The sequence below is a fragment of the Canis lupus genome, chromosome 4 (genome assembly GCF_011100685.1).
Source record: "Canis lupus familiaris isolate Mischka breed German Shepherd chromosome 4, alternate assembly UU_Cfam_GSD_1.0, whole genome shotgun sequence".
Lineage (NCBI taxonomy): Eukaryota > Metazoa > Chordata > Mammalia > Carnivora > Canidae > Canis > Canis lupus.
The window spans coordinates 11,972,737-11,999,352 of record NC_049225.1 but is presented as its reverse complement, the minus strand read 5'-3'; the positions used below and the strand labels follow the sequence as shown (position 1 = coordinate 11,999,352).

General features: G+C 35.0%; 2 long non-coding RNA genes across 6 annotated transcripts in view; one reads left to right on the top strand and one right to left on the bottom strand.

The window, feature by feature from the left end:
- LOC102155265 overlaps positions 1-13,804 on the top strand; it is a 70,937-nt gene extending 57,133 nt beyond the window's left edge. For 2 of the 5 annotated variants that reach the window (XR_005357843.1, XR_005357839.1), the window contains exon 5: positions 1,396-1,836. This is a non-coding gene — a long non-coding RNA (uncharacterized LOC102155265). Of the gene's footprint in view, positions 1-1,043; positions 1,237-1,395; positions 1,837-4,255; positions 4,294-13,540 lie in introns of those variants that run through there. The other 3 variants (XR_005357842.1, XR_005357841.1, XR_005357840.1) reach the window with 3 other exon arrangements.
- On the bottom strand, positions 12,137-25,525 carry LOC102154651. Its single transcript, XR_005357844.1, has 4 exons — positions 25,430-25,525; positions 21,487-21,538; positions 13,506-13,713; positions 12,137-12,411 (listed from the first exon to the last, which is right to left on the bottom strand). It is a non-coding gene; the product is annotated as an uncharacterized LOC102154651 (long non-coding RNA).
- Between the last annotated feature and the right edge of the window lie 1,091 nt (positions 25,526-26,616).

Below are 26,616 nucleotides of genomic sequence, written 5' to 3'. Positions count from 1 at the left end.
TGTGGACTCCTCTCCATCTTTCTTCCTTATGCCTCTCTGATTTTATTCATTCTCTCCATGTCAACATGAATAACACTTCAAGTAACTAGAGTTTGAGGTTCAGGATATGAAGAATTTTTTAGTAATTTTGATCTTTAAATTGAGGATTACAGTTTAGATGATTCAGAGTAGAGAGTTGGAATTTATCAAAACTGACTATAAGGATGATGGCTATAAGAGGAAAAAACTGAGCTACCCGCAGAAGGCATTTGAGGAAGGTGAAAGAGTGCTGGAGATCAGTAAACCACAAGGTGAGGTTCTGTTTTGGTATTACCATTCCGGATTGCCACAAAAGAGGTTATTTCCTGAGCTACTAAGTCAGTGACTACTATAGTAATGAGATTAAAAAATGTCTAGCTCTGATCTTTGGGCTTGATGATCTACCTCCAACAGCCTCAGCTATGTTTAAAGGGAGCTCAATAGCTACAATTGAAATCCTGTGTCATTCTGGTGGCACAAAACAACAGAAGTCAGGAAGTAGGCACAGACTAGTTTTATTATATATACCTAAGTACACATTGGAAAAATTAGATGCTTCCATATACAGGACTGATCAGAGGCCAAATCGATGGCAGTAGATATATTTTAATGATGATTAAGTTGTGGACCTAATCTAATTTAGACCTTCAATCTAGTTTGCCCACATAAGTAGAGTTTTATGTTTTTATATCCCAAGTTCAATATTTGTAGGCCTGTAACTAAGTTTCATTTAGAAGACTTAAAACCCCTCTGCAAAAAAAGAAAGGAAGAAAGAAAAAGAAAAAGGAGCCTTCTTTATCACTAAAAATTAGACCAACTTCCTCTAAAAATCCATGCCTACTTGCATACACCAAACAGTAATTGTCAGCTATGCCAGTAACACATGACAAGTGGAATTGAATGTCCAACTCCTGAGTAACTTGGAATCTGACTCTACAAAATCCTGACAACCAGCCTCACTTTTAAGCCATATTTTGACTGTTCAATTATAAAGTTATTTATGCACTTTTTAATTTATTTAACAGATATATATTGAACACAATAGGACAGCAACTCCGCTTTGATGGAGCTTACAATCTATTAGCAAGATAAGTAATAATTCATTGGTTCATTAACTACAGTGCTATTCAGTGGTATAAGGAGAATAACCCTTAAGCTTTCTTGGCTTGTGAGCTCCAGGCTGATTGACTGAACTTTGCAACATCATAAATTATGCTAAACAAGTTAAGGCTAACACAGTTTACATATATATATATATATATATATATATATATTTTTTTTTTTTTTTTTTTTTTTTTTTAGATTTCTATGTGTAAGTTCCATTGCTTAAAAGAATTGACTTATTTGTGACTTAGGTTAAAAAAATTTTTTTTCTAGGTTCCTTGTATGAGTTCTATTGCCTAAAAGAAGTGACTCACCTATGAGGGATATGTGATGATATCCAGAGAACTATTTCCCCACTTCTTGGCTCAGGTCCCTGACAACGGATGAGCTGCAGAAGACAATGTGTTAGGAAAGTGATTTAGCAATTTATTTCTCATCTGAAACCCGAGAGGCAGTTTATACTTGCTTAACAGACAAGCATATGTCTAAATGGCTTTTTTGAGGTCTAATCATGAGTCAACAACACAAGAGGACTCAAATCACTCTGTGCCTGAAGTATCAAGCTTTTGTCATAAATGATCTCAGGCCATCCTTTCTTTCAAAGAATATTATCTCTTATTTCCAGAATGAATAGATCAAAATAATTGACTCCAAAGTACCCTCTTGATGCAATGTACCATAGAAATGGCCGTATAACGAAGCAAATTGAAAACATTATTGTGTTAATCAATCATGGAACAGTGGAGCCCTCAATTTAGGATTGGATTTATATGACTTTAAATAAATAATTTATAGTGTATATCAGCATGAAAGTGGTCAAAGAAAGCAGAGAAGGTGTGAATTAAGTCAGGAAGAAACTAATTGAAAACTTACTGCAATCCAGAGGAAACGAAAAATAACTCAAGCAAGACTTGAATAGGAGTTTAGAGTTTAGCTAATAGTATTGCCAATGCTTAAAGTAAAAAAAAAATATGTCCTTAGAGCTGACAAAAAAGTGAAGAAGAAATCATTGGAGTAGGAAAACAAAATTGGAGGAGCTCTATGGGAAGCTTCAGAGGCCACACAGAGACAGATATCCCCTCCAACCATAGAAAGCCTTCCTGGCTGAAAGAGTGGGAAATATTCCTGGCCAGAAGCCTGGGGCTGAGGTCTAGAGAGAGTTGGAGGCAGGATGAGATATAAAAGAAAACCAGACAAGAGGCCTGGATCTTTCAAATTAGAAGGAAAAATTTATAATTATAAAGCACCGAAGGGAAACTGGAGAAGGCCAAAGGAACAGAGGCTCTTGGAACTTGTTGGGGAAGATAACATGTAGGGGGCAAGATCTTCTGGCAGGATTTTAAGTCTAGGACTATAATTTCACCTCAAATTTCTAGAACTTATACAAACCATTGAAGGTCTCTCAATTTTATGGAACCCTTCGGAGGGACTGATGCCCAGCAATTCAGTTTCCTTCTATTTATCTATATGTAACACATTGTTTCCTGTAGTGAAGAGACCATTGAATTTTCAGACAGCACAGAAAACTTACACTTTTCAATTGCAAATGTAATACCTTTCTTTCAACAATTGTCAAAAATCTATTATTAGAAAATCAATTCTACACTTGACTTCCAACAACAGATTAGAGATACTCAGCACATGACCTTCAGGACACTATGGAGTGTATTTTCTTATTTTTGGACCAGGCATTTTTCCAGAATCTTTATTATTTCTTCTCTCTATTCTTCCTCTATCCACAGACCATATTTAATTGAGAGTCATACTTCCAACATTGCTGCACTATTTACCTCCTGGAAAGAAATCTTCATTTCTTTAGTGTGAAGCATAATACCCTTTTCATAAGAGTTTTAGAAAATTTGATTTTCAGTTTCTTCATGGATAATGATGTCCAGCATCTTTTCGTGTGCTAATTTGCTATCCATACTGCTAAGCATCTATTATAGAATGTCTAAATTACAAAATAATAACAACCCCCCCACACACACACACAATTGGCCCATCAAGGTTTGACAAAGATGTAGAGCCTCAAGGACTTTGATACATGTGACTTATGGCATAACAATTCCAGAAAATGGTTTGGTAATTTCTTATAAAGTTAAACATAAACTTTCCATACAGTCCCAGTCCTAGGTATTTACCTTAGAGAAATGAACACTTCTTTTTACACAAAAAGCCTATAAAAATATTTAAGCAGAATTATTTATAATCACCCCAAACTGAAAACAACCCAAACTTCCTTTAACAGGTAAATGGCTAAACAAACTATAGTAAATTCATACAATGGAATATTACTCAGCATTAAGCAAGGATAAACTATTGATGCTAACAACATGCATGAATTTCAGATGCATTCTGCTAAGTGAAGCAAACTATCTCAAAAAATTACATACTATATAATTGTTTTTCTGGAAAAGGCAAAATGATAGTGATGGAAAACAAATCAGTCGCTTCCAGGATTTAGACATGAGAGACAGTACAAGGGAATGTTGAGAGTGATGGAACTGTCTGTTTTGATTGTGATCATGGTTATATAACCTAGGCATATGTAAAAGTCATAATACTATATATACTCCTCAAAAATATATGAATTTTAATGTATGCAAAATATAAACAAACAAATAAATAAATGTTGAAAGTTTGTCTTTACCAAACAGGTAGAAGTGGTCCCCATCCAGATTAGCTCCTTAATTATAGATGTTCACATCTTATCTAGACTGACCATTCTATCTTGAAATGCTGATTTAATGCTTTGAAAAGGTGGACCCAAATTTAGGTCTTCTGTAATCATCCTACATCTCTTCTATGAATGGAGAACTGGTGGGAAATCTCATTATTGCCCAAAACAAAACAAAACATCTCTATTTGAAAGAAAAGTTTTAATTTATTCTTTTAAAACAAAATTCAGGGATACCTGGGTGGCTCAGCAGTTGAGCATCTGCCTTCAGCTCAGGTCGTGATCCCAGGATCCAGGATCGAGTCCCACATTGGGCTTCCTGCATAGAGCCTGCTTCTCCCTCTGCCTATGTCTCTGCCTCTGTGTGTGTGTATGTGTGTGTGTCTTTCATGGATGAATAAATAAAATCTTTTAAAAAATAAAATTCATATCACGTTTGATTTGTTTTCTTTTTAGTGCCAGCAGTGGGGCTTGGTGGGCTAGAGCTGACTAGGTAAGTCCACAATGCAAAGTGAGGTGGTATCCCTCTTTACCCCATCTTTGTCCCTCTTCAAGTACTTACTTGTGTTTGCTGAGTCTTCTGAAAATTGGCAGAGGTGCTGACTGGGGTGGGGGAGGGGGGAGGATGGGTGCCAGCACAAGTGGAGCTGGAAGAGATGACAGAGCCACTGAAATCAAATTCATTATTAGATTAGAAAAATCTGGTTCCATGAGATTCAGCAGCAGGGCCTGAGAGTAGGAGAAGAGAAGTGGGTAAGTATTCAGAGTTAGTGACTGAAACCTACCTCAATGGGGAGGACTGAAAGAGCCATCTTTAGGCCAAAGTAACTGTGTTTGTTCCTCTACCAATTGTTTCTCACATGGAGGAGAGTGCCTTGTCCCTCTAGCTTTGCAACCTGCAAAATTATGCATCACTAAGAAATTTAGAGTGGTTGAGCCAGGCTAAAAAAGTGAATGGAGACAAGGACAGGAAAATATTAATAAGAGTTTAGAAGGGACATAATAAGAAGCGAAAATTCCACCAACACTGGAACTGAGATGACACTGAGGGACACACCTTTTCTTCTCACCTCCATGTTTCCAAACACAGAAATGCTGGATAAAAACATAACAAAAAGTTATAGTGAAATGCAATGAAAAAGAAAAATATAAGATGTCAAAAATAAAAAGGAAACAAGAAAACAGGATAGTAAGCATATAAACTAATGCCATGACAACTGACTTCTAAGGTATTGTTCCCAAATATAATCCTAATGGCCAGAAATTTGGATTTTAGTACCCAGGTAAGGACCAGAAATGTCGCCCTGGGACTGAGATTCTTGCACAAATCTCAAAGCTAAGATGCCTAAAGAGTTGAATGCTCTGTAAAATTGAGTCTGGAAGTGGCAAGAATCTTTTCATTAGTCTGGGGCTTCAGGTAAAAACGAAAACTGGGGGACAAAATAAAAATAAGTTAGAAATAAAATATTAGGAAATAATATCAAGGAAGTTGGATGGCTTTCCTAGAGAGCTTAGGAGTCAATCAGTGTCACAATTAAGAACATGTACAGTAAAGACAGACTTCCTGTGTTCAAATTCTAGCTCTATCATTTATTAGCTGTGTGATCTTGGACAAGTTACTTCCTCCAACTTTCTCATCTGTAAAATGTAGATAATAATAATGCCTACTTCATTAATTTACCTTATTAATATCCTACCTCCAAAATGTTTAGTATATTGATTTAAAAAACCCTTTGGAAAAAAATTTAGGATTTGAAGGGAATTTTCTTAATCTGATTAAGGTTGCTTAGCATTCTCTTTAATGTCAAGAATAGAATAATGCCAAACCCACAACTCTATGGTCAATTAATCTTTACAAAGCAGGAAAGAATAATCAATGGAAAAAAACATTTTTCAACAAATGGCCTTGGGAACACTGGACAGCAACATGCAAAAGGCTGAAACTAGACCACCTTCTTACACTATACGCAAAAATAAATTCAAAATGGATTAAAGACCATATGTGAGACAAGAAACCATTAACTGGCAGTAACTTCTTTGACATTGGCAGTATCAACTTCTTAGTAGATATGTTGCCAGAGGCAAGAGAAACAAAAGCAAAAATAAACTATTGGGACCTCATCAAAATAAAAAGCTTCTTCACAGCCAAGGAAACAATCAGCAAAACTGAAAGGCAAACTATGGAATGGGGGAAGATATTTACAAGTGACATATCTCATAAAAGGTTAGTATCCAAAGTCTATAAAGAGTTTATGCAACTCAATACCCAAAGCTCAAATAATCCAATTAAAATTGAGCAGAAGACATGAATACACATTTTTCTAAAGAAGACATACAAATGGCCAACACACAAAAAGTTGCTGAACATTATCATCAGGGAAATATAAGTCAAAACTACAATAAGATATCACCTCAAACCTATCAGAATAGCTAAAATCAGCAATGCAAAAAACAATAGGTGTTGACAAGGATGTGGAAAAAGGAGAAAACTCATACACTGTTGGTGGGAATGCAAATTGGTGCAGCCACCCTGGAAAACAGCACAGTATGAATTTTCCTCAAAAAGTTACAAATATAACTACCTTACGATCCAGCAATGACACTAACAGGTGTTTACCCAGAGAATACAAAAATACTAATTCAAAGGGATACACGAACCCCAACGTTTATAGCAATATTATCTACCATAGCCAAGTTATGGAAAGAGCCCAAATATCTATTGACTGATGAATGTATAAAAAAGATGTGGTAGTGGTATATATATATATATATATATATATATATATATATATATATATATATATAATACTGGCTGATCACCACCCAGTCAGGAAAGTAACACCTCCAGGGTGTGGAGGGATGAGATCAAAATGCTTATTTGAACCCTCACATGGTTTTGAGACTCCCTCTTGGGTCCCATGTGAAGGCAGGTAGTTGAAGTAGCAAGATGTTGACCTGTCTGGGCTTCCTTCCCACTGGAGGTTCTTCCCTGACTTTGGACTTCACATGATTCTTATTCATACTTGAACCTTTCTCGTCACCCCCTCCTCAAAGCATCTCTTGTGTCATTTGAAAAGAGGTCTTCAGACCTTAGACCGAAAATCACCCCTTTGAGGGGGTGGCTATGCTGCCAAGAGTAAAAAGGACCCGCTGCATCCGGATCACTGGCATTGAACTGGTCGTTTCCCCAGCTTGCTGTCCTTAATGTGTGCTTGTCTCATCTCTTGTGACACATGTTTTCTTCCCTACCCCTGGGGATTGTCTTCAGGGTGTGGACTTCTGGGGTTTGCAGATTTGTAATGTGGCACTTCTTTTTTTGTCTGTAGTTTCTATCTCTAGGGGAAAAGGCAATAATTTCCTAAAATCCATATGAATGTGAAGAACAGCAGTATGTTACTGGGTGTTGTTGTTTTTTATAGTGCAAAATAAAAAAGATGAAAAGAAAAAAATATATATGTGGAATATTATTCAGCCATAAAAATAAATGAAATCTTGCCATTTGCAATGACACAGATGGAGCTAGAGAATATTATGCTAAGCAAAATGTTAGTCAGAGAAAGACAAATACCATATGATTTCACTCGTAAATGGAATTTAAGAAACAAAACAAATGATCATACGGGATAAAAGAGAGAGGCAAACCAAGAAACAGACTCTGAATTATAGAGAACAAACTGAAGGTTAGCAGAGGGGAGATAGACGAGGAGATGGGTGAAATAGGTGATGGGGATAAAGGAAGTCATTTGTGATGAGCATCAGGTATTGTATGTAAGTATTGAATCACTAAATTGTACACCTGAAACTAGGATTACACTTAGATTAACTAACTGGAATTTAAATAAAAATTGTGTGGGACAATTATGAAAAATATTATAAATATTATTGCAAGACCTAAGAAGACTTAAATAAATATAAAAATCATGGTCAATGAATGAGGAAATCTGTATCATAAATGTCATCTCCTCACAAATAATTTATGCATTTTAAATTCCAATTATACCAACAGGTGTTATTTTCTTTCGATGGAATTTTATGAATTGATTGTAAGATTCATATCAACAGTCAAAAGCCAGGAATAGTTGAAGTAATTTTGAATAAGAAAAACAGGAAGGATGTGATGTGTCACACAGATCTCTCTTGAGGCAAGAAAGAATTAATACCCCAAATACTGAGAGTGCTGCTGACAGACACTCATTAGTTGGCAGCTGACTTTGAGTATTGCATCAGTTGAAAAGACCCCAAGGTCATGGCTCTTGTTCAAGGCAATTTACTGATCAGTGCTGGGGTATAAAGGTCAAGTCCTTTGGTCCCAGCTTGGGATAATTTTGAAAGGCTATCCCAACTCCAGAATTCCCTGTGTAGTTTGCAGAGGATTTCATTGGGACTGCATTACAGCTCATCTTCTCTTTCTGTCCAATTCACATCTTTCCTTTCCCTTCCACATGTTTTAATCCCAAGAGAAATTCATAATAAACCTTCTGCATGCTAATGTCTTTCTCAGTGTTTTCCTCTCCTGGGAATCCAACCTGCGACTAAAGACTTTCTCTTTCAGCTATCAAAACATATTTATTACGAAGCTATGATACTTAAGTAGTGTCATAAATAAATAAATAAATCCAAAAAAGTACAGAAACAGAAAGTGGTATAGGTGAATGGTGACATTATATTAAGTTGGGAAAAAATGCTCTATTTGGTAACTATCGCTCTGACAAGTGTCTATTCAGATAGAAAAAAATATTAGGTTTATTTTGAAAAAAGGTCAGTGAGGAACAAATACTCAAATGTAAAAAGTGAAGAAGTAAAGTTATTAATAAAATGTAAGTTAGTGTCTTTGTGACAGGATAGGAAAGAACTTCTTAAACAAGAGGCAAAAGTGGAAACCATAAAGAAGAGGTTGATAAGCTTGATTATATTTAAATTTAAAAGTTTTGCAGGCAATCTCAGGCTTGGATACGTATAATCAACAAAGGAATGGTACTCAGACTATACAAAGAACTCCACAAAGCAGCAAGAGGTAGAAAACTGGCAAAAGGGACACCTGGGTGGCTCTGCCTTTGGCTCAGGGCGTGATCCGGGGATCCAGGATCGAGTCCTACATTGGGCTCCCTGCATAGAGCCTGCTTCTCCCTCTGCCTATGTCTCTGCTTCTCTCTCTCTGTGTCTCTCATGAATAAATAAATAAAATCTTTTTTTTTAAAAGAAAACTGGCAAAAGATATGAACTGAAAATTTGCAGAGGAAGAAACACAAATGGCCAAAATCTTAAGAAAGGATGGTCAAATTCACTAATCAGTAATGAATTATAAATAAGGAGATGTTATTTCTCATCCATAAAGAAAATGAAAATAAAGAATACAGATGTAACAAATGTGGCTGAAGATGTGGGAAAATACAGCAACCTCTTTGGACAGGAATTTGGTAATATCTTGTAAATTTTATTTCTTATACACATCCCTGAGAAACGCATAGGAATGTGCACATGGTGGGATGCCTGGGTGGCTCAGCAGTTGAACATCTGCCTTTGACTTGGGGCATGATCCCGGGGTTCCGGGATCAAATCCCACATTGGGCTTCCTGCATGGAGCCTGCTTCTCCCTCTGCCTTTGTCTTTGCCGCTTTCTGTGTCTCTCATAAATAAATAAATAAAATCTTAAAAAAAAAAAAAAAGGAATGTGCACATGGTGACATTCAAAAGGATGATCAGTATGATTTTGTTTGTAATAGCAAATATTTGGAAATCAATAGACAAATCAATCCTGCCTATCAATAAGGAATGAATGAATAAATAATTGTACTACATATATATGATGCCATAGTATAAAGAAGTAAAGTGAATTAAACACATTTACATATCTCAACAAAAATCTTAAAAACATAATATGGAATAAAAATTTGTGTGTGGTTAGGGATGCCTGGATGGCTCAGTTGGTTAAGGGTCCAACTTGTGATTTTGGCTCATGTTGTGATCTCAAGGTCTTCAGTTTGAGTCCAGAGTCAGATTCCATGCTCAGCAGGGAGTCTGCTTCTCTCTCTCTCTCTTTCTCTCTCTTTCTGAAATAAATCTTTTAAAAAATTGTGTGTCATTAGGTAGCATTTATTTATCAAACATAAATTTACAAAATAATATTGTATTCAGCTTTGAAAAATATATAAGTGGTGAATATTTTTAAATATAGAAATATTATAGAAAGGAAACATAAAAGCTTCAGAAAACTGTCTTTGGGGCAAGGAGAGAAGGAAATTGAAAAAGTCTTCAAGTGTATATTACATTTCATTTTTTATAAAAATATTCTGAAGCGAAAAGCTTAATGTGGCAAAATGTTAATATTTATTGATTCTGGTTGGTGATATGATTTTGGATAGTGGATACTCTGCATTTTTCTGTATGTTTGAAATATTTTAGTATATAGATTTCTAAAAATTTAAATAGCAGTGGCATGTAGTAGAGGCCAGAAGTAAGTAGGAGCCTTGGATTGGTTTTGTAAGCATTTGTAACATATCCTTTGAGGAGTTTCAAAAATATTTTGGGAGACTTTTTTTTCCTGGAGGTAAAATTCGCATAATATGAAATTCACCATTTTAATAATTTTGAAATGTACACTTAGAGTTTTTAGTATATTCATAAGATTGAGAAATCACCATCACTATTTCATTCCACACACTTCCATCACCTTTTGGAAGAATCCTGCAAGGAACCAGAGGTCTTACATTAGCAGCAGCTTGGGGAAAATGGTAAAGATATTAATAACTGATTTTGTATGAATTCTCAGAGAGAAACCTGGGATGATTCAACTTACATGTTTAAATTGTCAGTAGGGATTTAGGGTTTTAATATTTCCCCCATAGATAAGAATAGCTCTTACAACTTCCAGAGTTACTCAGTAATTCCTTTTCCCAGGTGGTAACTTTACCCACTATTTCACATGATTTCTTTCTCCTTGGAGTGCTGCTTAGAACAGAGAGACAGAGATATGTCCTCTGCCTAAAGTACATTCTTTTTTGCCATTCCAGACTGTACTAGAAGTCTTAGAAACTGCTCTGGACTGAATGCTGTGCTCCACCCCACACCAACTGCCCCCACCAAACTCATATGTTGAAATCCTAATCCTTGACATGATGGTATTTGGATGTCCCTTTGGGAGGTGATTAGATAATAAAGGCAGAGCCCTCATGAATGAGAATAGTGTGAATGAAAGAGCCTCTGTAGAGGTCCCTGCTCCCCTCTGCCACATCAGGACACAGTGAGAAGATGGCTATCCATGAATCAAGAAGTGGGTTGTCACCAGAGATCCCTAATCTGCTGGTGCCTTAATCTTGGATTTTCCAGCATCCAGAACTGTGAGAAATCACTTTCTGCTGTGTATAAGCCGCTCAATCTACAGTATTCTGTTATAGAGCCCTGACAGACTAAGGCAGGGAACCTCTTCTGACTCTTAAACTGCAATGTGTAATTATTTCCACTATAAAAATTACTCTTAGGGATGTAATTACTTATGGCACAGTCTATCACTTCAGGAAGCTCTGAAACCCTGAAATTCAGTGATCACATCTTTTTACCTTTGAATCCTCAAAACTTAGCATAATTTCCAGAATTCAGTAAATTTTCAAATAATTTTGTTTGACTGAAGGACTTTAACGAATGAAGTATCTGTGACTCATTTTGGTTCCATCCAAGTTCAAGAACAAATATTGGTTGGCCAAACATATCATTTTCAATCAACTGTTGGAGGTAGCCATTAACTTAATATTTAGCATACCTCAAGTAAGCAAACCTCTGAGAACAATGAAATGTTAAAGTGCCCTACCTACTCTTCCTGCAAGGGTTAGCTTAATTCTTTCTGTTTCGTGAGTCTTTCCCTGATAGCCTGATGTGATGGCAGATGTCTTAGACCAGGAAATCAGAAGATTTACACTCAGTGAGAGATCTCTATAGCTGTTTAAACTTCAAGAAAAATTTTTTTCTGAGTCTTATTTCCTTTTGGATAAAACTATGGGTTAGGTTTCTTGGTCCATTTCCCTCTTATCAGTCTCTAATTCTTCCTTGGAACTCTCAGTAGCCATTATTAGTTGGTTTAGACATTTGGCACTTAGCAGATACTATCTTTATTATTTTTATCCTTTTATATTTATACTCATACACATGTATTTTATACTTTTGCAAGGCAAGCATTTTATATTATACTTATATATGTATTATATAGGTACATAGCAGAAGGCTTTTGTTTTGTTGTTTTGTTTGCTTTTGTTGCACCAAATTAAAATAATTATCCCAAAACTTTATAATATGCAGAGGTATTATTAGGCTTCAAGTTTTCTGAGGTAAATGAATCTGCTTGTGTGGATTCAATAGAGATAATTTTAATGCTTATTAGCAAGTTTCTCATTTTTCTCCCAAAAAGGATTTTCTGGATAAAGACCTAGACACAGTTTTCAAAAGCTTTTCTTTATGGATACTTGCTCCATCTTCAAAATTGTTGACCTTTCCATCAACAAGCGAAAATACCACTAATTCTTCTAAAAGTTGAGCTTCAGGTTCTAGCTCTTCATTTCCAAACATTGTTCTTCATTCCATCCAGAGTCCCCTTCAACTTCCTCTGGCTTCTAACTACAGACCTATCAAGAATTTACAATTAGAAAAAATCGCCACCAAAACTCACAGATTTTAACCTCAACAAAACAAACATGTTGTCCTCAGCCTTTAAAAAGCTCCCAGGCTGAACTCTGCTCAGTCAACCAGCCAGAAAGAGGCTCCTACATAATTCTGTGAGAAGGCCCTTGAACTGTGAAGATTTGTTATATATTTTTGGCATCATATTTGTGCATGTAAAAATGTGTATGTGTAAACAGACATAAGGATGAGGTTTATAACAAATGTATTATAATATTTAACATTCAACTGTATAATTAAGCAGGGATTTTTTTTAAGTATAGAAAGTCCAACTTTAATCAAAGGACTTGATCTGGTGGTTGATTTCTGCAATTAGGCATCTCTAAATCTTACATCAGATATCATTTTACATTTTTTGGTTGATTTTTAACAAAAGAGAAAGTATGAATTCCTTAAATTATTTTATTGTCTCATAATTTCATTTTTCTTCTAAGGAACATACAAAACAAGGCTAAGATTCTTTTATCTGGTTCTGATAAGACAGGAAGCAGATTAGTATAGTGACTAGAAGTTTGGCTTGCAACAGTTGGATTGTACTTCAAATTTCCACTATCACTTTCTAGCCAGAAATCCCTAGACAAATTATTTAACTTTTCTAAGATTCACTTTTCTTATCTGTGAAGTGGAGATAATAAAAGAATGTACGTTATAAGTTTTCTATGAGTACTAAGTAAGGTAATACATAGGAAAAGCAATAAAGATATAGCTTGGAACATTGTGTTTACTTAATAATAGTGATTATCTGAAACTCTTCATGGTAAATAATTTTTGCTCATGGAGAGGGTCTGAGGAATGGTCAGGTACAATTCAGTAGAGTATAATGTGAATCAGATCAAGGAATTTAGGATTTAAAATTCAATTTCACCTGAAAGAGCTTGGGCAACTCACTCATTCTGCACTTATCCTCAATATTGCATAAAAAACACCCTGGAATTTGTATTATCGCAGCTTCCTTTTCCCACATTTTCTCTCTTGCTATGTACTCTCCCCTCACCCCTTATCACAAACTTCTCTTAGAAAAGAATCTGTTGATACTTACTGACACCCTAATCAATAATATCCTTCTCTCCATAGGAATTTATTTTTCAGCATAATAATTCATTTGGTGCTCATAAGCTATATATCTACTAAAGGATCTTCATGTATCAGAAACTGAAAATGGGAGAGGGTTTTGAAGTTGGTGGAGATTTTCAATGACCTTGAAATATTCTTTTGTGGATATTCTTCTTCTTTGGCTCTGCACAAAGCTGGATAGGAAAAAAACAGAACAAAACAAAACCAAAAGTGAACAACAGCAAAAAAAAATCTCACACTAATCTTTTCTTTTTGGTTGCTTGACAAGCAGGGTAAGTTTCTAAGTCAGCTGAAAATATTTTTTTTCTTTTGATAAAATTTTCCATTTCAGAAGTAGGTTCAGTCTGGCAATAACAGGAAAGGATGAAAATCTTTTCATTTTTGTCTGTCATCTTGTGTCTATATGTCTGCTTTGTCACTGTATGTTCACACACACACACACACACACACACACACACACACACACAAAAGTATTTGGCCTTCTAGGACTATGGAGACATTGTGGAATGACTATGCTTGGAGTTGGGGACCTAGTCCCAATTTAAACTCTATAGCTCATTGGAAGTCCCAATTCTTGGACCTATAAAATTAAAAGAATGGACTAACTTCTGAATTGCAGATAGGATTGATTTTACAGTCATACATTGAGTGATTGGTAGTAGCTGCCTAGGGTACTGACTTAAGGCAGTTGAGATCTTGATGAATTGGAAGAGTGTTTTGTGATAAATTAGCCATAAACACGGGACAGAAAAATGAAGGCCATCATGCCAGAATCTTGCCAATCTTAGGCTGCAAAAATCACTAAGGTCTTTCAATTTTTGCATCACATCAGGTGATGATTAATTCTTTACTTGCTGAAGATGTGACGTATCTGCCCTTCAAGTAGGTCAGCCACCTGCTGTGACCTAGTAGAAGACTATTAACATGTACGAAATATATTATGACTCATTCCTTTCTTAAAGAATTTGAAGAATCATAAATAATTTTCAAAAGCTAAAAAGTGAATTCACAAAAGGGAAAGGAAAATAAGAGTAAAATATAAAAGAGAGAATCAGCATAAGAGTCAATTATGAAATTCAAGGTTTGATTTTAATTTCTCTAACTTTATTCCATATTATTTCCCCTTTCTATTTCATTTCCATAGATTGTGGCAAAATAAAAAGGAGTCACACTGGCCTGATAGTAGTGTGTGAAGCCTGAACATTTTTCAAATTTTCTCATGAAAATGCCTGGTAAAATCTTGAGATTTGTTGAGGAGTCTGTATGATGGGGGAAATGCTTTAGCTGGCTTACTGAGTCAGACTTAAGCAGAGCAATCAGGATGATTGTTCTATTTAAAATTCATCAGCAGTAATGATCACTTGCGTCATCCTTCAAAGATGAGACTTGGGTCTCATGTAAAGGCATTCAAAACCTCATTACCATCTACAGTGCCCTTAGATGCAAGTTACTCAATGCATAGTAAATGGATCAGCACAGCAAGTTGGGCTAAATAGTCACAGGCTCTAAAACTATACAGAGTTTTATAACTAGAATGACATTTTCCTTCTTATATTTTGCATTGAGAATACCATGCAAAAATAATGATATTGGCATGCTTGTTAATAATATATCCTTCGTCTTCCTCAAGTATTCAGTTAAGTAATGATCAAGGCATACATGTGCAGAAACCACCTGTGGCTAGGGAAAGAAATTCTCAAAAAGATGAAACAACAGCACTCAGATCCCACATGGGGCCACGGTTACTGGGCTCAGTTAGGGTACAGGACTAGACCAATTCCCTGACAGAGAAGAAAAACTCATAATTCATGAACCATTGGATAGAGTATTCAAAAGAGTCTTTTTTCAGCAGTGAAGAATAATTAAACCCAGACAAAATACAGTTCAGGTATAAAAGCAGTGGCAGAAAAAATCAAACTATTTCTAAATAACTGTGTCCCAGAACAAAACCCAACAATAGTTATAGAAATAAAAAAGTATCCAGCACTCAACAAGGTAAAACATAATATCTTACATCTAATCAAAAATTGTCAAGCATGCAAGCAATCAGAAAAATGCCACCTATAATGAAGAGAAAAATCAATCAGACAAAACTGACAGAGATGTTAAAAATAGCTGACAAAAACATTGGAAAACTATTATGCTATACTTTTATGTTCAAAGAACTGAAGAAGAAATTAAATATACTAAATATAAAGATATATTTTTAAAGACCATATAAACTTCAGAGGCGAAAACCAGAAGATAAATCCGGGAAATAAAACCTAGAAGAAAAAGACATTAATGAGATTAATGACAGATGAAATATTGTCAAAGTTTAATGAAATTGAAGACAATAATTGATACTATCCAAAATGAAACTCAGAAACTTCCAGAGAAGACAGAAGAAGTAGGACCATAAGCTTACTGTATCCTATGGGATACAACCAGATAACACTCACAGCAGTGTCAATAACCCAGAACATGACCTGAAGACTGGCAGAACAAACTCCAGAACCAAATATAGAGAAGAGGCCACATCAAAGAGGGTAAGAAGAGAAGAGATGTAGTGGGAAACTAAACCCCATGGGTCTGGCCACTGAAGGGAAGAAGAAGCTGAAGATGTGGAGAGGGGAGAGAAACAGACTACCACACAGGGGAGCCTGCACAGCCCATAGCATTCAGCTTTGAAAACCAGAGAGGCTGAACTTCATGAGTTCTTATCCAGCAAGAATTAAAGTCTGAAACTTTAAAAATCAAAAGACTTGGCTCTAGGAGGACCAGAAGAGTAATAGGAAACTCTGTCCTTGGGCTGCCTGGGTGACTCAGTGGTTGAGCATCTGCCTTCAGCTCAGGGCATGATCCCAGGGTCTTGGGATCGAGTCCCACATGGGGCTCCCCTCAGCGAGCCTGTTTCTCCCTCTCCCTCTGTCTCTCTCTGTGTCTTTCATGAATAAATAAATAAAATCTTTAAAAAAAGGAAACTATGTCCCTGCACATAAAGAGACAGTACAAGAAACAGCCTGGGGAGATACAGCATAGAAGGAATGGTTTGAAAAATTCTGGGGGCATACAGGAAGGAGAATCTCAGAATTTGTTGAAAGACTATCCAGAGACAAAGGAGTTGGCAGGTGCCATTTCCCTCTCCCAGCCCCCAGGATAAACACATAGCAACTTGTGGGCACCAACAATGGTACCAGCATTTACTACCTAACTTGTTTGTCTTATGCCCTGCTCCTTCCAGCTGGGTGTGCCTCAGTTCCAGTGCTGCAGATCCCCTCCCCCAGAAGACCAGTGCAAAACTTGCCAAACCTTGCAAAGACCTCATCTGCTGACTCTTTGCTTTGTAGGGTCTTAGTCACAGGGGCAGTGGGGGCTGGTCACCTTCTGCAGAAAACACAAGCACCTTGTTAAAACTGCATGCCCCATCCACACATGCTTTGCAGAGTGGCTCAGGCCTACCCTAGTCTCTGTGACAGCTGCACATCTCCCTGTGGAAGAGGACCAGTGCCACGTTGTTAAAAGCACACATTCCACCTGGGCTTTCAAGAGCAAGAGACATAGCTGACTTTCCTAACACAGAGAAACAGACACAGAAAGTTAGACAAAATGAGGAGACAGAGGAATATGTCTCAAATGAGAGAACAAACAGGACAAAATCACAGCAAGAGACCCAAGCAAAATGGAGATAAGTAATATGCCTGATAGAGAATTTAAGGTAATGATCATAAAGATACCCACTAGACTTAAGAAAAGAGTGATCATATCAGTGAGACTCAACACAGAGATAAGAAAGAACCAATCATCAGTGATGAAGAGCACAATAAATGAAATTTAAAAATACACTAGATGGAATAAATGGCAGGCTAGAAGAAGCAGAACAAATCAGTGACCTAGAGGACAGAATAATGGAAAGTAATCAACCTGGACAGGTTACAGAAAAAAAAATTATAGTAGACTGAGCAAAATGAGAGTAAACTTAGGGAAGTCAGTGATGCCATCAAGTGTAATAACATTCTCATCATAAGCATTGCAGAAGAAAAGAGAGAAAAGAGGGCAGAAAACTTATTTGAAGAAATAATAGCTGGAACATTCCTAATCTAGGGAAAGGAAACATATATCCAGATCCAGGAGGCACAGAGATCCCCCAACAAAACCAACTTAAAGAGGTCCACATTAAGACACATAATAATTAAAATGGCAAAAAAAAAAAAAGAGCCATGATAAAGAGACAATTTTAAAAGCATCAAGAGAAAAGAAAACAGTTACATATGAGGGAAACCCCATAAAGCTAGCTACAGATTTCTCAACAGAATCTTTTCAGGCCAGAAAAAAGTGAAAAATCTTTCACTTTCTGGAAGGGAAAAATCTGCAGCCAAGAATCCAGCAAAGTTATCATTCAGAACAGAAAGAGAAACAAAAAATTTCTCAGACAAACAAAAGTTAAAGGAGTTCATGACGACTAAACCAACCCTAAATGAAACGCAAAAGGGGACTCTATGAGTAGAAAGAAAATACCATAAATAAGAGTAAAAAAAAAAAAAAAAAAAAAGGGAAGCACAAAAGCAGTGAAAATAAGTATACCTGTAAAAAAATTGGTCAAGAGATTCACAAAATAAATGGATGTAAAGTATGACACCATATACTTAAAACATGGAGAGGAAAAGAGTAAAGAATGGGTTCAAACTGAAGTGACCATCAACTTAATATAGACTGCTATATGCATAAGATGTTATATACAAACCTAATGGTAACCGCAAATCAAAAACCTGTAATAGATATACGAAAAATAAAGGAATCCAAGTATATCACTAAAAAAAGCCAACTTATGGAAAGAGAAGAGAGCAAGGGAACAAAGGAACAGAAAAGATCTACAAAAATGAAACACAAAACAAATAGTAAAATGACAATGTATACATACCTATCAATATTATTTTGAATGTAAATGAACTAAATGTTCCAATCAAAAGACATAGGGTGACAGAATAGATTAAAAAACAAACAAATAAAACCCTACAGGCTTCAGATCTAAAGACAATTGCAGATTGGAAGTGAGGGGATAGATAAACATTTATTAAGCAAATAGATGTCAAAAGAAAATGGGGGTAGCAATAGCTATTTCAGAAAAAAAAAATTGACTTTAAAACAAAGAGTAACAAATGACAAAGAAGGATACTATATAATCATTAAGGAGACAATCCAACAAGACATAACAATTGTAAATATTTATGCACCTAACATGGGAGCACACAAAACATAAAAACAATAACAGACATAAAGGAACTACTTGACAGTAATAAAAGAATAGTAGGGAACTTTAACATCCCACTTACATCAATGGAAAGACCATCTAAATAGAAAATAAACAAGGAAACAGTGGTTTGAATAACACACTGCACTAGAAGGATTTAATATATATATTCAGAACACTCCATCTTAAAACAGAATACACAAATTTTCAAGTGTATATGGAATATTCTCCAGAATAGATCACATATTAGGTCATAAAACAAGTCTCGACAATTTCAAAATGATCAATGTTATACTATGTACCTTTTCTGACCACAGCACAATGAAACTAGAAATCAACTACAAGAAAAAATGTGGAATGAACACAAATACATGGAAGTTAAATAGTACGCCACTATACAATGAATGGGTCAACCAAGAAATCAAAGAGGAAATAAAGAAAAAAACATGGAGACAAATTCGAAAACATAATCAATGGTCCAAAATGCTTGGGATCAGGCAAAGGCAGTTTTTAGAGAGAAGTTTATAGCTAAAGGCCTGCCTCAAAAAGCAGGAAAAATTGCACATAAACAAACTAACCTTACACCTAAAGGAGTTAGAAAAAGAAGAATAAACAAAACTCAAATATAGCAGAATGTTGGAAATAATAAAGATTAGAGCAGAAATAAATGATAAAGAGATTTTAAAAACAATAGAACAGATCAATGAAACCAGGAGCTGATTTTTGAAAAGATCAACAGGATTGATAAACTTCTAGGCAGGCTTACCAAAGAGAGAAAGACAGAGACAGAAAGTACTCAAGTAAACAAAATCAGAAAAGAAAGAAGAAAAATAACAACCAACATCACAGAAATACAAAGGATTGCAAGAGAATATGAAAAATTATGGGTTAATACATTGGACAACCTGGAAAAAAATGGATAAAATCCTAGAAACATAAAAATAACAAAAACTGAAGCAGTAAGAAATAGAAAACTTGAACAGACCAATTTGATAGCTCTGTCCATGATCGCAACCATGTTTCCCTTGTCTCTAGCAGTTAAGATAGTTAAGTCATGTCACTTGGTGCCTGTCACCCCACTATCCCACCAATCCCAATGAATTCAGGGAGCCTTGTTTAACGATAGAATTAATGACTTGTAGAGAATGGCAATATAAAACTGTACAAAGATGTTGGTGTTTGCTTCAACAATGCATTTCTTAAAAATTACCAGCAATGGAATTGAATCAGTAATTAAAATACTCCCAACAAACAAAAATCCAAGACCAGACAGATTCACAGGTGAACTCTATCAAACATATAAAGAAGACCTAAAACCTATTCTTCTCAAACTATTCCAAAAAATAGGAAGAGGAAGGAGGAAGAGAAAGGAAAATGTACAAATTCATTCTGAGACCAGTATCACCCGGATACCAAAACCACATAAAGATACCATAAATAAAAGGGGCACCTGTGTGGCTCTGTGGTTGAGAGTCTGCCTTCTGCTCAGGACATGGTCCTGGAGTCACAGAATAGTCTCACATTGGGCTCCCTGCAGGGAGCCTGCTTCTCCCTTTGCCTGTCTCTGCCTCTCTGTGTCTCTCATGAATAAATAAATAAAATCTTAAAAAAAAAGACACCACAAAAAGAGATAGGCAATGATCTCTGACAAACCTATATGCAAAAATCCTCAATAAAATATCAGCAAACCAAATCCAACAGTATATTTAAAATATCATTCACCACTACCAAGTGGGACTTATTCTTGGGATACAAGGGTGGTTCAATATTTGCAAATCAATCACCATAATATATCACATCAATAGGTAAAAGGATAAAAACCATATGATCATTTCAAAATATGCAGAAAAATCATTTGACAAAGTACAACATCCACTCATGATAAAAACCCTTAAAAAAGTTGGTTTAGAGGGAATGTACCTCAACATAATGAAGACTATATAAAAAACCCATGGCAAACATCATACTCAATGGGGAACAGTTGAAAGCTTTTTCCCTAAGGTCAGAAACAGACAAGAAGGTCCACTCTCATCAATTTTATTCAACATAGTACTGGAAGTCCTAGTCACAGCAACTAGGCAAGAGAAAGGAGTAAAGGCATCCAAATCAGTAAGGAAGAAGTAAACATTTCACTATTTGCAGATGACATGATACTATATATATAAAACCCAAAGCACTCTACCAAAAAATGACTTGAACTGATTAAAGAATTCAGTAAGTTTGCAACTTTTTACCCAAAGAACACAAAAACACTAATTCAAAGAGACACATGCACCCCTATGTTTATTGCAGCATTATTTACAATAATCAAGTTATGGAAACAGCCCAAGTGTCCATTGATAGATGAATAGATGAAGATATGGCATATATATATATATATATATATATATATATATATATATATATATAGTGGAATATTATTCAGCCATAAAAAATTAAATCTTGCCATTTGCAACAACATGGATATGATTGCAAGTATAATTATATAATTAAAGTATAATTCTAAGTGAAATAAGCCAGTCAGAAAAAGACAAATACCATGATTTCATTTATAAGTGGAACTTAAGAAACAAGACAAATGAATAAAGGAACAAAAAGAGAGAGACAAACCAAAAACAAGATTCTTAATTATACAGAACAAATAGGTAGTAAATAGAGGGAAAGGGAGTTGAGGGGGTATTAGTGAATAGGTAAAGGAGATTAAGAGTACACTTACCTTGAGGAGCACTGAATAATATAATGAATTGTTGAATCGCTATATTGTACACCTGAAATGAATATAAATGAATGTGTTAACAGACTGGAATAAAAAAAACAGAAAAAGAAAATGAAACAGAGAAAAAAATACTAGAAAGTAAAAAAGACAAAAAAATATCAGTAAACTGTGATACAACTTCAAGTGACTTAATGTATGTGTAATTAGATTCTTTAATGTATGTGTAAACCTTCTTTAAGGTGGGAACCAAACAAAAATAGTTGAACACAGGGTGGCCAAAAATTTTTCAAATTCATAAAAATTATAAACTTCAATGAAGCTCAAAAACTAAAAAATAAGAAATGTAAGGAATACTACAAAGTACACTATAACCACATTGCCCAAAACTAGAGATAATGAGAAAATTTTAAGCAGCCAGAGAAAGATTTTAAATTATATACAGAGGAGCAAAAGTAAGGACAACAGATATCTTGTCAAAAACAATGCAAATGGAAACACAGAGAACCAGCATTTTTTAAATTATGAAAGGTCAAAACATTCTGTCCATCTAGAATTCTACACCCAGTAAAAATACCTTTCCAAAAAAAGTGATATGGAGGTTTTTTCTGAAATCCAAAGCTGAAAGAATTTACTACCAGTGGTCTTGTAGTATAAGAAATGCTTTAAGAATTCTTTCAGGTAAAAGGAATATGATACTAGTTGGAAATTTGAATCTACACAAAGGCAATAAACATTTGGCTTTTATTATTTAAATACCTTTAAAAGCTAATTGTGCAAGTAAAAATAATAATCAAATATGGGGTTTATATATAGAAGTAAAATGTATGACAGTAATAGCATCAATATCAAGAAGGTAAAAATGAGAGTAAACTGTTATAAAGTCCTTATAATATGATATGATATAAAATGATATGTTACCACTTGAAGATAGACTGTGATAAGGTAAAGATATATACGGTAAATCCTAAAGCATCTTCTAAAATGACAGAAGAAACAATTACAGATAATAAGCTAACAAAGGAGACAAAATGGCACCAAAAATAAAGTTGATCCAAAAGAAGGCAGGAAAAGGGGAACAAAGATCATATAGAGAAATCAAATAGGAGGTTGATTTAAATCTTGTCATATTAGTAATCATATGATGTGTAAATCTAAATAACCAAGTTAAAAGGCAGAGACTACCTATCATGTTAAATAAAAAAAATTACTGACCAAGTATATGATGCCTACAAAAACCTACAACTTCAAATATAAAGACACAAATATGTTAAAGTATTTGAAAAGATATGCCATGCTAACATTATCATTTCATAATGATAAAGGGATCACATATTGCTGGTAAAAAGGTTAAATGGAACCATGCCTTTGGAAAACAATTTGGAAATTCTTTATAAAGTTAAACATAAACTTGCCCTATGACACAGCCATTTTACTCCTTGGTATTTATTTACCCAAGAGCATATGTCCATATAAAGACTTGTATAAAGATGTACAAAATAGCTGTACTTGTAACAACCCCAAACTGAAATCAACCCAAATGTGGATCGATAGATGAATGAATAAACAAGATATATTTTATCCATACAATGGAATACAATGGAATAGTATTTAACAACAAAAAGAATGAAGTCTTGATGCATGCAACAATGTGGATGAATCTCAAAATAATGGCTCAGCTTGAAAAACATCTTGAAACATTCTTGAAAAACAGAATACACACTATATAATCTATTTATATAAAATTCTAGGCAATGCAAACTTATGTATAGTGACAGAAAGCAGACCATTGGTTCCCAGGCGAATGAAAAAGAGGGAGTGTTGTGGGTAGAAATGGAAGAGAGAGATGACAAAGCGACACAAGGTTTCTTTTGAGAGTGTTTACATGTTCACTATCTTTATTGTGGTGATGAATTCATGTATCATATTGGACATGTGGACATATGTCTTGTCAAAACATACAAGATGGTATACTTTAAAAACGTGCATTTATTGTACATCAATTATACCTCAATAAAGCTGTTCAAAAATAACTGGAATGCAAAGTATGCAGAGAACATATCACCTCAGGGTGATCCAGATGCAAATGTTTACCACTTTTTCCTCTCCACCTTACACCTTAAAAATTAGCATTTTGTTTTATCAGCAGAATAACTAACTTGATAACTGTCTCAGAAACAGGCAGATGCTGACTAGAGACCTTAATTGGACACATATTAACTGAATATATTACCCAAAGATAAAGGCTGTCGTGTTGGTTTTAAGTATCTTTCTGTACAATTGTAATTTTTCATCAATTTAAACAAACTTATAATAACCTCACTTAAAACCTTTTAATTCACCAAAGAAAAATTTCAGACTTTCCTGCGGCACAATTGTAAATGCAGACATAGATTCATAGTACCTGAAAGGACCTCAGAAATATCTGGCTTGCTTTTACAAAGAAAGAGATTGAAAGTCAAGGGAAATGAGTGGCCAGCTTGAAGTCACATGGCTGAGACCAGAACTTGTGTTTCCTGACTCTCTAGGTAGGATTTCAGTATTTCAAACTCAGAGGACATTGATATAAAGCCCATTCAATATATATTTGTTCAACTCACAATGAATATCCCAGATTGAGCTGGTGACCTTATATTCTTCTCTTTTAAAATATACTGAATTATTATAAAAGAAAAAACACATTTTTTGTGCAAATATCTATACCCCCCACCTTTCTACATTAACAAGTTTCCGTTTTTGGAAAGGGACACCCTAGGAAGAATATAAACTGCCCTCATCTCTTCATCCTCTCATTTCTCTTCTGTTATATTTAGGGCATGGCCCGTTTATGAGGATTTATGAAAACATGGGCCAATACAAACTCTCTCATTTTTCCCCCTTACCTATGATTTCTTAATTTTGTACTGTACTTAATTTTTGTCTATATTTTTATCTTTTTATTAAATTTCTGGTAATAATCTTTCTAGGAATTCTGGGGAACATTAGTCAGTCTTCTCGAATTCTAAGCTGTTAAAGGCCCAAACTATGCATTAAAAACTGCTAAAAGAGGAAGAGAAAGGGAATAAAGGACTAGCACCACCATTCATCCATTAGAACAAGTGTAGGGGTGGAAATCTATGCATGGAAACTAAGGGAAAACTAGTATCGGTCATTAAGAAACAGATGCATCTCATTCATGGTTTTTGCCATGAACAAACACACAGAAAATTTCGCAGCTCTGGTTTTTTTTCTACTCCACCATTGTTTTGTGTGACTATTCCACAAATTCCATCTAAGGAGAAAATGCTAATTCTTTGTGGCCCAATTTGAATCTAAAATATAATCTTCTGACATTTTTTGTATATAGAGTTTCCAGAAATCTGACCATATTCGGAGGGATTGAGAAACAGTAGGTGATAAAACAAGGCTAATCTTCAAAGTAATTTAATTGTAGGGTAACACACTGTATCCTAAAAAAATAACTGGAGCATAATGACAATTATGACATAGCAGTGGTTCTCAAATTTGGGGGTGCATAAAAGTCACAGAGAATTCCCTGGGACTTCTCCCAGAAATTCTGGTTTAGTAGGTTAGGAGTAGAGCCCAATTTCCACTTATTAAAAATTTTGCAAGTGATTTTGTTGTAAGCAAATTTGTACTGATAAAAATTGCTCAACTTCTCACCTTTTTTTGTTGCTAGTAAAACTTTGGTTAAAATTTCAGTTCCACAACTCACTAACCAGAAGTCCTTAGAGAAGTCACACGACCACTCTGTATCTCAGCTTTAAAAAAATGAAATAATGTATGTAAAGTGCCTGATACATAGTAGATTTTTAAATAATATTAGTTTCTTTACCCAAACACATATTCTATTCAATCTGAGCCTAATCTACAATGTGTCTCTCTCTTAATTCTTAACCTAAGTGTAAACAACTCCACATATTTAAGATCATGAAAACTCACATACCTCAACTCAAATGACCGGTTACCAGCCTCAGAAACATTTTTGCTATGTTTGAACGACTAAGGCACAACAGAATATTGATGCATGCATATGATTAGTCCTGTTACAAAAGCCAGCTGACATAAGATTTTAAAACTTATTCAAGTAAAAAATGTAATCATTAACCCAAACTGACCACCCCGCCTTGGGTACTATTTTGTAAACTGAGAAAAACTACTTTAAGTAGGAAGATATAAAGTATTTCTGTGTATAGACAAGAGTTCAAGATAAATCCTTATACATTTTTTGACATATGTTCTAGTCCCTCAGCCTCTTGCATTCACATTCATTTGAGTGCTTTAGATCCAGCAAGATGCTCTGAAACACCCAGGATTTAAAGATAGGCCCAATGCACACCCAGACAACCCAGAGGAAAGTGAGAATTACACTTGTGCCTGTAGTCAATAATGGTTAAAGAGAAAATCATCATCTCAGTGAACACACAAAACTCAATCCGAGGCAGTATATGAGAGTCTATCTCCTTATTTATCAGTGCTGGATCAATGCCAATAGAAGTTATTAACAACATTTGACCAGAGCCTTCCAGACCAAACTCCAGTCCTAAGACTTCCTCCAGTCCACCAAATCCACTGAAATCTTCCTAATCCATATACTTAAAAAGCCAACCCCTCTTTAGCACTGTTCCACAAAACATTGGGGAAAGCATGCCAGCCTTGTATTTATGGTAGAGGGGGTTAGAAATACAAATTGTATTTTTAAATGTTTAATTTTTCATGAAAATCATATTGGTATAAAGTGTTAAAAGTCAAATAGTTCTATGTAGTTTACACTAGAAATTGCTCTCCCAAGACAAGCAACATCAACCCTGCTCTCCAAAGGTAATTACATACAAATATCTGTTTCTTCTGATATTTATCTCCATGTTTTTAAAAATTAACTTCATTTCACTATATAAATATAATTCACTAGTGGGCCATTATGCACATAATTTTATTTCCTTCCCTAAACTTAATTTTTTATTTTTCCTGGAGTTATTCACTGCATCTTTTTAAAATAATTCACTTGGTTTTCTCTGTACTTACACGTAGGTCTTTCTACGTCCCTGGCAACTAGCATTTCAGAATTGCTCACAAATATAACTTGTCAGGTAATTTTTCATTTCCATTTTTTCTAGAAACTTTTCTCCTAGC